Source organism: Charadrius vociferus, unplaced genomic scaffold, assembly GCF_000708025.1.
Source record: "Charadrius vociferus isolate BGI_N301 unplaced genomic scaffold, ASM70802v2 scaffold776, whole genome shotgun sequence".
Taxonomy (NCBI): Eukaryota; Metazoa; Chordata; class Aves; order Charadriiformes; family Charadriidae; genus Charadrius; species Charadrius vociferus.
Window position 1 is genome coordinate 231,404 of NW_009648775.1, and position 15,385 is coordinate 246,788.

The window sequence follows — 15,385 nt, forward strand, 5'->3', positions numbered from 1 at the left end:
GCTTTCAACCAAAGACAGAGTTGAGGGCATTCCGGTGCACACCACTGCTCATCCCTCGGCACATCTCACTGGGAATCAGGATACTTTGTCCCTTGCGTTTTAAGCCTTTGCCTTCTCATGTTGGGGTTGGCAACCCACTTCTTCCTCATGGTCACTGAAGCCCTGACAAGTCACTCAGCAGTGTTTTCTTTCAGTTCCATAGAGGCCTACAAAAAAAAAAAAAGCTTGGTTTCCTGGACCTTTGTACAACCAGGGAAGCAAGAAGATCAGCTTACAGTAGGGATCATCAGCACCAAAGAGGAGTTGAGCAGCAGTTGACTAATGCTTTCAAAGACCAGTTATCCAGTGGACCCTGAGGGTAATGATGACCTAGGCAGCGCAGTTAGGAAAAAATGAAGATCAAATATACAGGAGAGATGGTAAATGGCCAAACCACAGCTTCCTCCCCTGGCTACAGGACACAAGTCTGAGTCTTACAGCAAGACTCAGGACCTTGGAATTCAGACATAGTCAAGCAGGTCATAACTAATAGGGACGGCTAGAGACACAGCTCTGAGCAGATTACAGAAAGACAGATTGTTGTAGGAGTCTCAGGCTCTCAACCCTTCCAAACACCAAATTCATGGGCAGGTGGCCTCAAGTAAGATGTTCTCACTTCTCCACCTGGCCACCAGGGTGTATTCACTCCCCAGGGGCCACCACTCACACTCCCAGGGCTTAACCTCCTACTCCATTAATTGTTTGCCACCCTGCCATGACTAATCTGGATTTACGACCCGGAAAGCAGTAGGGAAAAGAATCTGATCAAAAGGACGATCCTCACAGCCAGAAAACAAGAAAGAGCTGTGTAGCCAGTTGTTCCAGGACACTTAATCCATCGAGCCTTCGCCATTCTACCCTTGGGCTTAGGCTGAGTCAGTTGTGATTTGCTTAAAACCATGAGAATTCCCTCCTCTTCTCAAGAAAAAGCCAGTGGTAAAGTTTGTCAAGGAGGGGAAAAAAAAAAAGAAAAGAAAAACAGGGGCTCACGCTACACTTTTACATTATGAATCAGTGGCTGGTGATCAGCCAACTGGCAGCTCTCCATCTGTGGCATCTCTGTGCTTCTGAATGCCAAAGCAAACCCTTTGTTTTATCTAAAAGCCTTTGCATTCCACTGGGCAGATTTGTTCTTATGCTGCTGGTTACACTGCAGGTCCAGGATGACTCAGTCCCACAAGAACCTTCCTCAATATCTTTTGGGGCCAACTGCTACAAAAACACCCGAGTTAAGCCTTATTGCAGCATCACTCTCCTACTGGAAGGAAAGTGGGGGGATTTGGTCCAAACACTTTTTTCAAAGAGAATCATAGAATGATTTAGGTTGGAAAGGACCTTGAAGATCACCTAGTTCCAACCCCCCTGCCATGGGCAGGGACACCTCCCACCACCCCAGGTTGCTCCAAGCCCCATCCAACCTGGCCTTGAACACCTCCAGGGACAGAGCTTCCACAGCTTCTCTGGGCAACCTATTCCAGTGCCTCACCACCCTCAAAGTGGAAAATTTCTTCCTGATGTCTAATCTAAACCTCCCCTCTTCCAGTTTGAAGCCGTTCCCCCTCATCCTATCACTATATGCCCTTGTAAAAAGTCCTTCCCCAGCTCTCCTGTAGCCCCTTTAGGTACTGGAAGGCCCTGGAGCCTTCTCTTCTCCAGGCTGAACACCCCCAACTCTCTCAGCCTGTCAAGAAGCAACAGGTCTATTGTAGCAGAGGCCAAGCTAGCAGCAGGAGTCATGAAGCACCAGTCACTCTCCTTTTGTATGATAGAGGATATCAAAGGACCAAGAGGAAATGTCCAGTTCATGAGCTGCTCAGGTACTCCCCTACGCAAGGCTTTATCGTATTCCCTAAATCCCAACTTCTACCGTGTTGGGTCAATCACTTGCTCTGGCACTAAGACCCAGATTTCGCTGAGACTTTTTTCCCCTCCCAGGAGCAGAGAAATTCCCTTGGCTTCTAGATCTAACACAAGCTGGGCTCAACCTTTCTCCAGTGCTCGCCACACTTTGGAAGCGATCCAACATCTCCCAGACTCACAGAGGTTTTCCATTGGTTTTACTGAGTTCTGGATAAGGGCCTTAAAGATGTTTTCTTGCTTTTTTTCCCCCCACAGCTCAGCAGAAAGTCAGAACCACTTCGCCTGAAGTTTTACAAGAGGCAGCTGGTGAAAGGTTAGATAACCAGACAACACAGCCAAACCCAGGGGAGTCTAAAGAAACCCCTATTTGTGGGCTTTTATGCCAAGTTATTGCTTACGACCTTCTTTTTTCAGGAAAGAGCTGTCTATAAGCCAGAAGTTCCTTTCCTCTTTATCTAATGATCAAGTACCTTTTACAGGACAACTTAAAGACACCGACCAGATGTGTGTTTTCAATGCAAGTTCGTGGGAAAAATAGCAATAATCTACTGCAGAAGCATCAGGTAGGAAAATTGCCTCACTTGCACAGTGGGATCAGTCTTTCTTCACTTGCAACCTTCTAGATAGTGTTCATCTTGAGCCTGTTTTTAGCTGAAGATTGGACAATGATCTGAGATAACTAGGTTGCATTCACAGTAGAGGTGCTTTCCTGACCCAGCGGGAAACACAAACACCTCATAACATCCCCAGAACCCCTTCAGATTTCTTGGCAATACGAGGCTGAAACACATACAGCACCTCCGTACACCAAGCAGACAGAATTTCAGGAGTCTCAGAGCGATGATGCCCACAAATCTGAAAGAGAATGTTGTTTTTCATCACACTTACAGGAAAAACTCCTCCTGTCCTTTTTTCCCCGAGAATAATTCTGAGAAGGAACTAATCCTATAATCCCCAAAGCAAACAAACAATTTGGGGTGCCATCTTTCAGCGTTAAGCTTGAAACCCCTTCTGAAAACTGATTTTAGAGTCTGCATTCAGCATGTTGTAGGACAAGGGAAAAAATACTCAGAGTCCTTATAAGCATCTCACATAGATGCCATCACTGAGAAGAAAAAAAAAAACTAACTATGGAGGTCCTGAACCAAAAAACATGATGGAATGCCAGGCAAGAGATTCTCTCACCTGAATTCTTTGCTTATCAAACACTGGATACTCTTCTCTGGACCACAGACAGGATTCCAGAGATGGTGACCAGGCAGGTCTTTTCTATGACTTCCTCCACCTTCTGGACAGGCTCACACACTCTCCGCCGTAACAGGGAGAGATTTAGAAGAACTTACTCTAAGAGTTACAGACCACTTGAAAAACCTGCCCTAACACAAGTCTATTATTGTACGCCCTGTTTACTTAAATTCATTCCACAGCCTGGGAGACTTTGCACAAGGAAATTTACAGCTCCAGTTAATAGAGTAAAATGTAAAACTGCTGGCTTTTGGCTGAGGCTGCAAGCAAAGGACAGGCACAGGTTGTGACTGGGGGTGTTTTCACAGGGCCACTGACACAGAATGTGTTTTCAGGGAGTATTTATTTTAAATCAGGAAAGTTTATACAGCTTGAGAAAATTATTGGGAAGGAAATTAAATCTCGTTCTGTTGCTCTTCCGTCTCACCTTGACACTTGCAGTTCTCCTCCCTCCCCCAGGGCTTGGTTAGGGCAGGTTTCACTTGCAGAAAATTGCCTTCCTCATGCATACTGATTTACAACCAGCTCGTGGACCAACCTTTTACACCCATTTTGGGAGAGAAGGGGCAAGCAAGTCCCACTCTTCCCCTACCCAGACCCCAGGCTGCAGTTTGGGAGGGATACGTGACAAGGCGGCTGCATCCCACTCCAAACAATCTGCAAAGAGATGCATGAGACCCATCAGTTGGGATCTCCCCACAGGTAAAGCTACCCCCAGTCAAGCAGGGGATGAGAAGAGACCAGCTTTCTTCCAAAGCTCCTCCAGAAGCACCAGAGCTGATGCTACCCCTGCCTGGGAACAGCTCTGCTTCAGAAACCGCGGCACTGGCAATGCTGTTGGCTGAGATTGGCATTCCTTCTTCCAGCCCAGGCACGGCACAGCCGCACGGGGCCAGCCCAGCCTGTTCCTCTCCTGCCCCACACCTTCCCACCCCACCGGGCCGAACCAGAAACCCCAGCATCATGTACAAACAGCCATGCAGGTCTTTCAGTGCAACCCTGTCAGTATTTAGAGGTCTCTTCGTGGTTTTTTTTTTTTTCCCTATCCTGCCAAGAGTTTCCTCCCCACTTTGCAGTGGTATTCCCAAGGGCTCCCATCAATATGGCAGTAAAGACTTGGGCACTGGACACAGCCATGCTGGTACTGTAGGGTGGGTATGACACAGAATATAAGGCCAAAAGGAGCCATTTGAGGCAACACCAACCCTGTTTCCTCCAGGCACAGCCATCCACGCTGTTCTCCATCCCAAAGGGCCCACTGAATACCCACTTCCCCCTCCTGCACCCATCAGGCACACCACAAAACACACCTCAATTCCCCACATTGCTAAAAGGCCTGAAATTCAGAAGACCAAAAGCCTCAAGATGCAACGTGCAATTAGCCAGGAGAATTTATAGCGCACATCTCGCAGAGTGCCGAGATCACAAGGGATCCCAACCTATCACCTCTGCCACCTAATAAACTCAGCAGCAACCAGACTAACGAAGTCTGGGAGTAAAATCCTCCCAGCGATGTGTTGGTAGGTTCACTCGCCTAATCCCACAAAACTACTGATGTGAGCAAACGTTCGAGCGCAGCAGCAGGACCTGCACCCCACGGAACAGGTTCCACTCGACTCCAGACGCTCGGGAATCCTTCCTGCTCTCTTCTGCATTTTCACCTTCCAGAAATTCCTCCTCCCACAGGTAAAAAAAAAAAAAAAAATCCTGGCTGAGATCTTCAGCAGGTGTCAGGCAGCACATTTCCCTTCCCATCAAACACAGCAGCAGTGAGACAGATTGACTCAGCAGGTACTTGCTATGGTTCAGCTGAAACTAAACTCCCCTGACATAAAAGCAGCAAAATCCAAAGCTTTGCTGAATCCCCAGCCCAGGAGGGCTCAATAGCAGGTTTCAGTTTGTCTGCCACAGAGGAAATGTATTCCGTGAGCGGCAATTTCCAGGATGCTCTCTAGAAACAGTACTGGGAGGAAAATAAAGGCTCTGAATTGACATTTGGGGATGGGCAGTGGCAAGATGAAGCTTTTCAGAGACAAGGCATCTCAGGCTTGTCGATCCCTTTCTGAGCCATGCTTAACTGGATTTATCTATGACCACCCAGGGCCTCTTCTCCTAGCAGATGTTATTTCAGCTCACACTGGTTCTATCGAGACCAAAAAAAGGGATATTTGTGCCGTGGCTAAAATCTGTATAAAATGTCCCAAACTGAGTAAGTTCAATTGTGCCAGTTCAAGCACAGGGATTGATTTCATGGGATGAAAGCTGCAATTTTCACCCAAAAAAACTGAGCTCTGTCCTAGAGTATTACCCCTGACAAATGGCCGCATACAAAACTGCAGTTTGTCCTGAGGTTTCCACCTGAAGCTTGGACTGCTCTTTTGAGCAAGGGGTCTTGTGGAGGAGCACTCATCCTTTCTCTTTGACCAACTCCTAAATCAGCCTGCTCTTAAGAACATAGTCATTCCCTCCCATGCACCATCAATTCCTGTGCCATCGGCAGGCGCAGCAGAGAGCTCTTAGGGTCTTTCTGAGGGCCCCAGCTTGTGTCCTTCAAAAAGTAAAGTCATTTGAGGGACCTCAGTCCTTCAACATCGATCACTGCTCTGAGAGACAGGAGACAGCAGCATCTTGTAGATTCATACAATAGATTGCACAGGGTTTTTTCAGAGCGCTTGAAACCTGATGAGTAATTAACTCCGACACCCTTAGGTGTTATTATTCCCACTAAACAGGGGAGGAAACCTAGAAAGGAAACCAGACAAACGCTTGGACCCATTCCAGTTCGCCTCGGGAGCGAAGCTTGGCTGGGAAGTGCGGCAGCGCTGGCCCCGGGATGGTGCAGGACATATCAGAGGGAAGACAGATGCAGCTTCCTTGTCTGCAGGAGAGCAGGTACTTCCCCGGCCGGCGGCAAGGTGCGAGGCAGGGAAGCAGCCTCAGCACCCCGAGGGGAGTCTGCCCCGCAGCCTTCCCTGGCAGCCCTCACACCTGCCCGCGGCACTGCAAAGCCTACGAGAACTCATTTTAGTGCAGACTTTTGTGCCAGCATGTCCCAGAAAGCTGACTTTGTGGCAGCTCCAGACAACTCCTTCCCTGCCTGTTTTTCCTCTCCCAACCAGCTTGTGCAGCATGCCAGCCCCTCCTGAAGGACCACCAGGCCAGGCTCACTCTGTGGCATGGCCCAGTCGCTGTTTTACGCTTCCCCAGGTTAGTGATTTTTCCTATCTCATCCATCAGGGAAGCTCCATTCATTAAATCCTCCACAGGAGCTCAGCAGCACCCCAGAGAAGTGCTGCTCAGCTGTAATCATCCACAGCTTCACATCCCTCCTGGTTCCCAGAGACTGAGGTTTGAAGTATGGGCCATAAGCATATTGCACGTTCTACACTCCCCTCCTAATCCTGGGATAAGACCATTTGATTCCTTCAAAATGAGCACAGCTACCACTTTTCCTTCCAGGTGACCTGGAGTTATACCGGGACCTCTATAACTGGCTTGGATCCTACTTCTAATTTAAGTAGCAACCATAGCTGTAACCAGGACACAAAACATTTGGTATCCCCTTGCAAGGACAGCCTTTAAAGTTGCATTACCCAGTGCACAGTGGTAGAAACGAAGGCTACCTTGCTTCAGCATCTCAGCTAGAAGACAGTCTCCTGAAGAGCAGCCCTGAACCCAAGTCTCACCATCCAGACCAGCAGGCACCAGGGCTTTACTCATCACAAGGCTGCATGTGTCATTGACCCTAACATGGGCTTCAGACAGAGATGCTAATTTGGCTTTAGATGGGGGGTGATGCTTGTGGGTTACCCAGCGCTTAAAAAAATCTGGCCGATTCTCCGACCTGATTATGACTGCAGCACTCAGATACACAACCTCCATCCAGGCTATAGAGCCACCTGCATGTACCAGGTTTGCTGGGCTGCCACCCGTTTCAACAAGGGGTGCTGAGATAGGGCATGACACTAGAACAGGCAGCTCGTGCCCATTCCTAGAGGGCACAATGCTAGAAGAGGCAGCTCATGCCCATCCTACAGGGCAGAACACCGGAAGAGGCAGCTCACGCCATTCCTCCCAGGAGGCCACCACACCTGCGTGCTCCCCTGCACCTCGGATCACGCTCCCATGGTGCCAAGACCCATGAGAAGGTGCTGTGAAAGATGAGCCTGTGCGGGAGCCCTGAGTGCTCCCCTTGATCTTCCCCAGCTGTGGTGTTCCAATAGTTGGGCTGTGCCAACCCCAGCCCTTCCCCGCAGCAGGGAGATGACCACCCAGGTCCCTGCTGGAGGCTGCACTCCTCTCCTCACTCCCTCGGGCCTCGCAGGCTGAACCGGCTTCTTCCTGGGGCCATCTAGTGGCATATTTTAATATAGTTCCTTAAAAAAAAAAAACCCAAGCATGTTCACCTGGGGTTTATGCAAACATGGGCTGGATGAGAGCCTGATGTGCATCCTTCTGCATTCTGGGCACAAACCAGGATCTCCAGCGCAGCCTTCACCTCCAGCACTGGCTCCTCAGCTGCCTCACCAGCACCAAACCCCTCCTCTGACAAACGGGGACCAGCACATGCTCCCTTTTCTCCTATATTTCCTATCTTTATGTGCAGAGCGTGTCAGGTTTCTTAATCCAAAAAGATGCTTTCACCAAGGCAGCAGGCTGGTTAATCATGAGAAAGCCATCTGGGTCACCAAGCCTGGCACCTCATGGCTAGGTCAGGAGGATGAGGACTGCTAACTCCAAGGGGTCTTTCTCCTCCAAAGTCAAGGACTTAAACACCTCTGCCTCTACATCCATTCTTTTGTTAAAGCAGACATTCTCCAAATTACATTTTGCAGATGCATTGCCATTTCTGTGCACTAAGCCTTGGTCAAAAATAACCTCCTTCTGCCTAAAGTGATTTAAATGGAACAAGAAGTTCTTACAAATCCCACCCAAGACTAGAAGAAGCATTCCTCAGTCTGGATGAGGCTACACCAGTATCAGATCAGTGAAATGCTAATGGGTTTGCTCCACTGCTGCGTGGAAGAAAGTACTGCTGTCTGCAAACCCCGGCCCTGAAAGAAGCCAAACCCAAGAGATTGGAGTCACTAACATGGCATGAACCAGGAGGATGAGGGCAGCCCTGCTCCTGCACACGGGTTGCAACTGTGCAACACGGGACTCAGCCCAGCTCTTCCCTTCATATGCAGGAAGAGATGTCAACAGACACTGGAAGAGAGTTATTTGTGGAGTGCTGCTGAGCTCACCAGGGAAGAAACACCGTTTATCTGGGCACAACCTGTCACAGAGTAGAGGAGATTGATTTCTGAGCCCAAGAAGAGCCAGGGCTGTGGTCTTCACCCCCTCCCATCACCCTGATCCCTCAATACCAAGGCAGAGGTCTTGAGTCTCTTTACCCATTGTAAAACCAGCAACTGGCTCTTCAGCCCTCAGCTGTAAGACATGTCCTTAATGAACTCCCTCCTCTCCATCTGGGACTGACAGGTGATCAGTAAGTCCATCAGGAGGGCAGGATTTATACAATGGATTGGGGGCAGGTGTGTTGTTCCTGCCTCATGCCCTTCTGGAAGCAAAATGGACAACCCCTAACATGAAGACAGCAGATACTACACTTGTAGTTTTCATCAACATTTTGTCCGATATAGACCATTGGAAACATAACACAGCCTAGAAGGTTGTATTGTCCACTCCTACATACATTTTCTAGCACATGAGGAATTAATCCAGTACACAAATATTTGTTTCTTCAGGAAAATAATTTCCTCAAGTCACCATGTATCTGCCTTGTGGCAAAGATGAGCAGATTCTGCAGCCCAGTGACAAAAAGGCACAACACGCAGAAGCATCTACAGGTTTGAAGATTGCAGTGACAAATGAGACCCTTCAGAGGGATTATTAACCACTAGAACTTGTCAGAGAAGTGAGGGTATCTCCTACAGCCTTGATATCAAGCCACAATGGACCTCTAGAAGATCTTTATCAGTCTTAAGCATGAGCAGCGGGATAAAGCTAACCACTCATGACACAGAAGGTCAGATCAGAACAAAGCCAAGAGGGATCAAATGATCTCACCAGAACTGCTCCCTCACTGCAGTGGGAGAGGAGCAAGGCCCAGGACTTTTCAAGTGAGCCTGGTGTTCAAGATGCTCTGACAGCCTGGCAGCTTTCCTTCCAGTAGACAGGCTGGGACCTCCTCTTCCCAGGACTGCCACCTCCTCTCATGCCACAGACAGGTACACCACCAGCAAGGTTCCCATCAGAGGGCTGCTCCTGAGCAAGATAGAAGTCAAAAGCGCTTCTTGGCAATGCCTTCCCAATGGGATTGTAAATTTGATATTATTCCAGGAATAACACCAAGAGCTACTTGCAGTTATCAGAGCCCTGCTTTTCCCACCTTGTGTCTGAGTAACTGATGTGAGCGACTAAAAGAGCTACAGCAAGCATCATCCACGTAACTACCCACCAATCTCATACTCCTCACCCTTGAAGATTCTGTACTCTAGATCAGGTTGATATTACTCACCCCTTTCCAGCATCAGACAACAGGTTAATTGATGGAGCTGGGGTCAGCTTGAAGATCACTTCTCCCTGGTTTTGGGCAGACCTCCTAATCCCAAATGGCAGAAGTTTGGTCCTGCCTGAACTGGGTCATCCAGCCAAAATAAGCTCTGCATTCTTCAGTGAATACTATCTCCATCACCTTCTCCACACCAAAGACGGGAGCAGTCTGTATGACAGAGAGCCTAAACAAATGACGTGCTCTGTCTTGGAGCTCTGTTGGACATAGACAGCCAAGGGGACACAGCATATCCGACACGCACAACACTTCTGTTCATCTTGGACCCATTAAAGGCTAATCACCCTCAAGACCTGCAGGGTGGCCCCCAGACAAAGCCTCTGCCCTTGTGTTTGCAATTCAAGCCCATTTGCAGCTTAAGGATCAGGTACATGCCAAAGCTGCAACAGTCAGATACAGCCATGCTGCCAATGGGAAAGGAGGTTTTTGCAAGTCCATGGCTCCTAACACAACCAACAGCCAGTGCAACACCAGGCTTCACTGGTGGAAGAAGCGCCCACACCCAGGAAGCTTTAGTGTTAAGGGAGCAGAACAGAAAAAAAAAAATCTTATCCAGAATTATAGAATCCATTCTTTAGTGCACAATTTCATGCTTTTAAAGCTGCCTAATCCTTTGATGCAGGAGACTGGCATTTTTTCATGCCCACACCACTGATTCTCCATAGTGCCAGAAGAGGAAAGCCCTTCCCACAAGTCTTATTGCATCTCCAGATACCCCCTGCGAACTTCAGATCACTCACACTTGTGTCTACAGTCGAGGAGCCCCACTGCCCCAAGAGCCTCCAGAGTCAATGCGCATAGGTGGTCATGGACACTTTGAACCCTCCATCAGGAGGGCACCTCTTTCCACCACAGCACAGGTCCTTAACCAGAAACTGCAGCTAAACCCAACTCTAAGCCCAGGAAATCTCCAGGAAAAGGTAGATTTCAGAAACATTGCAGGAATAGGGCTTATTTTCAGCAAAATGGGTCTTACTCATGCAGAGCCTCATTTAGTAACTCTAACAGGAAATCTCATTATTATTTCCCCGTGTTCTGCAGAGCCAGGATGTGGAGCTGGACTGCCCAGCTCGGTTTTGCAGACCATTAAGCACACTTCAATGGGAAGGGAGGAAACTGAGGCCATCAAACACATCAACAACCAATGTAGTGAGAATCCAAACTGAGCAGCCCAGGTTTCAGTCCATCTTCCGAGACCTCCATTCAAGCCTCTACTCAGGTACAACACAAGTCACTGCCTCAGTTCCCAACACATTTTGCAGTCAACCCTCCCATCATAGAAAATGTAGCTGAACGGCCAACTGGGCACAGGGAAACACACCTATAGAGAGGCACATAAGGATATTTAGCCAAAGCTGCAAGCTGCAGTGCGAGAATAGCTGGGATTAACAAGAACAGACACCCAAAAACAAGGTGGCTCCCTCCAGTCTTTCCCTCCGCACCCTTCCAAGCTTTTTTTCATTTTGCTACATTAGATCTCTAGAGGGGACAACAGGCTGCTTTAAGGCCAGAAGATCACAGCTCCCTGGAAATAGTTTCTTAAAAACAATGTTTATTTCTACTCCATTTCAGACCACACAAGACCATAGCGTTCAGTAACGCCCAGAAGCTCCTACCACAACCACTACCATATCCCTGTACACTGCTTACTGACAGTACTTGCCCCAGAGCACCCACAGCCCCAAGTGGCAATCGTTATCAGCAGATGGCTGTCCCAGATTTCCCGGGGTGTGCCTCACCAAGAATGGAAAATTACACATTGATGCTTTACCTGACTGAGGTCCTTAAAAATAAGAAACACTGTAGGTAGTTTGGGGACTTCTCACATAAGAAAGCAGGTGTTGAGCGGACCAGCCAGGCTGGCAGATGCATGCAGGATGATAAAAGGCTGCCAGGGCAGCTAGAGGCAGCATGTCACTTGTTTATCAAGTTCCTTCCCTTCCAGCTATACTCCTGACTCCACAGCAGAGTCTTTGCCACACTCATCCCCGAGTTTCAACATCCTCCCCAAATCCAGGCCGCTTTCTTTGTTCTCTAGCCAAGGAACACCAAAAAATCAAAGAGCGCAAGAGGCTGATACGACAGGACCCCGCGTATAACTCGAATCATTTCGCATCCACCTTCGGGTGCGGAACAGGTTGGCTACAATCTCTCTGCAAGGACACATTGGCTCCTGGGGACCAAAAACCAGGTTGGGCTTGCTTAGCTCTAGTTTGGGTCCCACAGACAAGCAACGGTAATTCTAGAAGAACCTCAACAGGAAGGGACACCAAGCACCACGGAAAAACCTGGACCCCCTGCTGTTCTTTAATGCTTTCCCCAACTGGCACTCACAGCCATGAGGTGAAGACCAGCAGCTCCAGTAGCAGCTGAAGGACCCAGGCAATCCAGCAGCCCAAGGAGGAGAAGCAGCACCACAGGGAGCTTCCACCAGCCCCCACCACCCCCTCAGGTCTTCATACACACAGACTGAAGATTTGCACAGAGCAGCTTTCTCCTCCACACTCCAGCTCCATGTAAATCACATTGCTCATGTCTCTGCTCAGTCCTCACGGAAGCAGAAACCAGAAGTTCCAAGTCCCCGGAGCCCTCTGAGCCTCAGGGAAGGCACGTCCAACCCAGCAGGACTTCCTCCGGCAAAACACCCACCTCACAGCTCTCCAGAGCAGCAAAGAAACCACACAGCAGCCACTTACCTCCACCAAACCCCCATCGCTTCCCACACGCTCTCCTACCTCCAGAGCGAATCCAGAGCTCCCCATCGCAGAGTCTTCTCAACAGCCTCTCCCCCCTCACAGCTCCTTTATCACCACAGCCTCCTGCAAAAGACCCTTCCTTGGCCCGAGCCAAGCTTATAAAGACTCAGGGCCCTCTTCCTCCCTGCAGCAAGTTCACACCTTAATTTAAACTCTATCAATCGCAGCTGGGCCCCTCTGCTCCTGCCGGGTAACGGCTTGCACCGGTGCAGAGCCCGGGGTCCGCAGCACGAGGGGCAGCACCCTGCCGTGCCGTGCCGTGCCGTGCCGTGCCGTGCCATGCCGTGCAGAGAAGGCAGCAAGGGGTCTCACCAAGCCCGAGGCAAAGCTTTAGCACGGGCCCACAACCGGAGACATGTCAGGTCCCGCTCAAGGGTGGGGAGGCATTTGGGATAGGGGGGGTTGTTCAAGGGATGTGCTAGGAATAAAGGGCGGCCTTCAAAATTCTTACTGTCTGAGCTTACGGAGGGTCGTGTCCCCCTCTATTTTTCTGTGAGAAAAACGGTTTAGCCCCAAAATGGGTGTCGTTTCAACGCAAGAGAGCAAGGTGAGCCCGATGTGCCCAGTGCTCAGCGGAGAGCAGGGGAAAGCACCGAGGTCCCCAAGCAGGTTAGAAACCATCACCCTCCATTGCTGCATCCTCAGGGCAGAGGGCACAAAGGTGCTCACCCAACCCCAGAGCACACGGCCAAATCGGAGCCCGGCTGCCATTTCTTCCACCGGCTGCTCACATTAACACCTAAAACTCTGATGGAAACATTTTTTTTCGAAGGGAAACCTCCGTGCACTTGGAGTGGTCTCACCCTCCGATTGCACCGGGGTGATGTGATTGAAGAGGAAGCCGAAAAAGCAGCAATTGATTACCCGTAAAACAGGGTTATAATCCAATAAATAAATGATAAATCAGCACGTCTCCTCTTAGCGAGGAGCTGGAGACACGAAGTTCCCCTCGAAGGAGCTGAACAGAATATCCATTATCCAAACCGATCGCGGCTACCCAAGTGGAAAGAGCAGCTGTGCCTTCATGTTCCCTGACACTTTTTCTTGTGCGTTACACCATCCTCGCTGAAAATGAAGTGATTGGGACTGGCGATAACTCATTAAGGGAAGGCAGGGATGGCTGTTTTCCAGACTACCTAACCCCTGTCAATGAGGATCAGAACCCGACACCCGCGGAGCGAAGCGGGGTTACTTCGGTACATCCCAATTTAATCCTTCTGCTCCCAGCGAAACTGCTGCCCTGGTAGTTGTGAACTCCCCCAGAGCTCTGCTCACACGGCCTCACTAAACATTTGCCATGTGGGTGCATGACCACCATCCTGTCTTCCCTACATGCCACTTCTGGAACCATCAAGACTCCAAGGGTTTAACTCCTTCAGAAACCTTTCGGGCCGCTGGAACCCAGGAATTACCTTCGGCAGCGACCCTGCCCGTCCCTCCCTGCCAAACCACGCTGACGCCGGCATGCACACACACAATTCAGGGGCCTTAATGAGAGCGCGCACCAGCCTGGGCAGGGACAATAGGCATTTCTCATCACTCATCAGAGACAGTCGGAAAGTAGGGCAGCCCTTTATTTGGAAGCTGTGCCAGACCTGGAAGGCCATTTCCCTGCAGGAGCCCCGGGATAAGGTCCTCTCCACGCTGGTCCAGAAGTTTCACAGAAACATATGTGTCTGCTACCAGTTTCTTAAGCGGAGCAAGTGTCGTCTTTTTTTTTCCCTGGGAAGGCTTTCTTCCCCATTGTGTGACCAGTGCACATTAAAAGGCAATCAATATTATTCCCATTGTTTACCCTGAAGTTTGATGCATGTCTTCCTGCTTTTACATCCTTGTTCTCACATTTTAGTGTGTGCGTGTGTGTGTCCCCAGTTCCACCAAAGCAAGTTGATCTCTGGCCCGGAGAGAAGCGTTTCATGCGAAATGGCAGTTTCTGGTGCAGAATACTTTTGAAATGAAGCAGGGGGGAAGAGAAAACAGAAATGAGGATATAATAAGAAAAACTGCTGATGAAGAATAGCTGCGTGTGTGGGTAAGAGAGAGCAAAAAGTGTAATATGAGTGGGAAGAGTATAAATATAACTATGAAACAAAATGTAAAAAGACTAGTTTTGTGCATGCGCGCATTTCTAAGTGTGTACAAGTGAGCAAGTGGTGAAGGTAGCGTATGAGAAAAGATGAAACCATGGAAACAAAATAGTGCATGGGTGCATGTGGCGATGGGAGGAGGGCAACAGAAACGCAACAAGACAAAGCAGAAGAGGCCTTGTGCCATACAAACCAGCCCGCGGGTGCCACCGGGGGAGGGCCGTGGTTCATTTGAAGAGCCCTCTTGCTTTCACCACGGTTACACAGCCCTTCATGAAACTTTGGGAGGTTTCCTGCAAAAATGCCAGGCCTGATGCCACTTGCCTATGGGTGCCCAGCACCAGGGTTCTCATTCGGAGTTCACTGCAATCACCCGGAGCCGTCAGGTTGGTGTTGATGGCATTCTTGCACACATGCTCTCAGCACCCCCATGATTATAAGCGAACATAAGGAGGGTAGGCACATAGGATTTCCAGACGATGCTCTTTCTCATGCGCTGAAGAAGAAGCTCTTTCAATTCCTATCTTCTCCCTTTTAATGCTGATACTTACATCCTCAGCGTTTCTCATGCCCTGGCAGTTGGGGTTCCCCTACACACACCCCCCGCCAGCCTTGGGGACACGCTTCCCTGGGAAGGAGGGGGGGCGGGAGGCTGCGGGGGACCCCCGGAGCTGAGCCCTGCCCGTGCTGCCGGGCTGTCCCCACCAGGTGGCACTCCAGGAGCGGCTGAGCGGTGCGACATGGCCCCGGGAACGGCTCCGGCCCCGGTAAGGGCCCCGGCTCCCGCGACCCCGCGGCGGGGGCACCCCCAGCACCAAGGC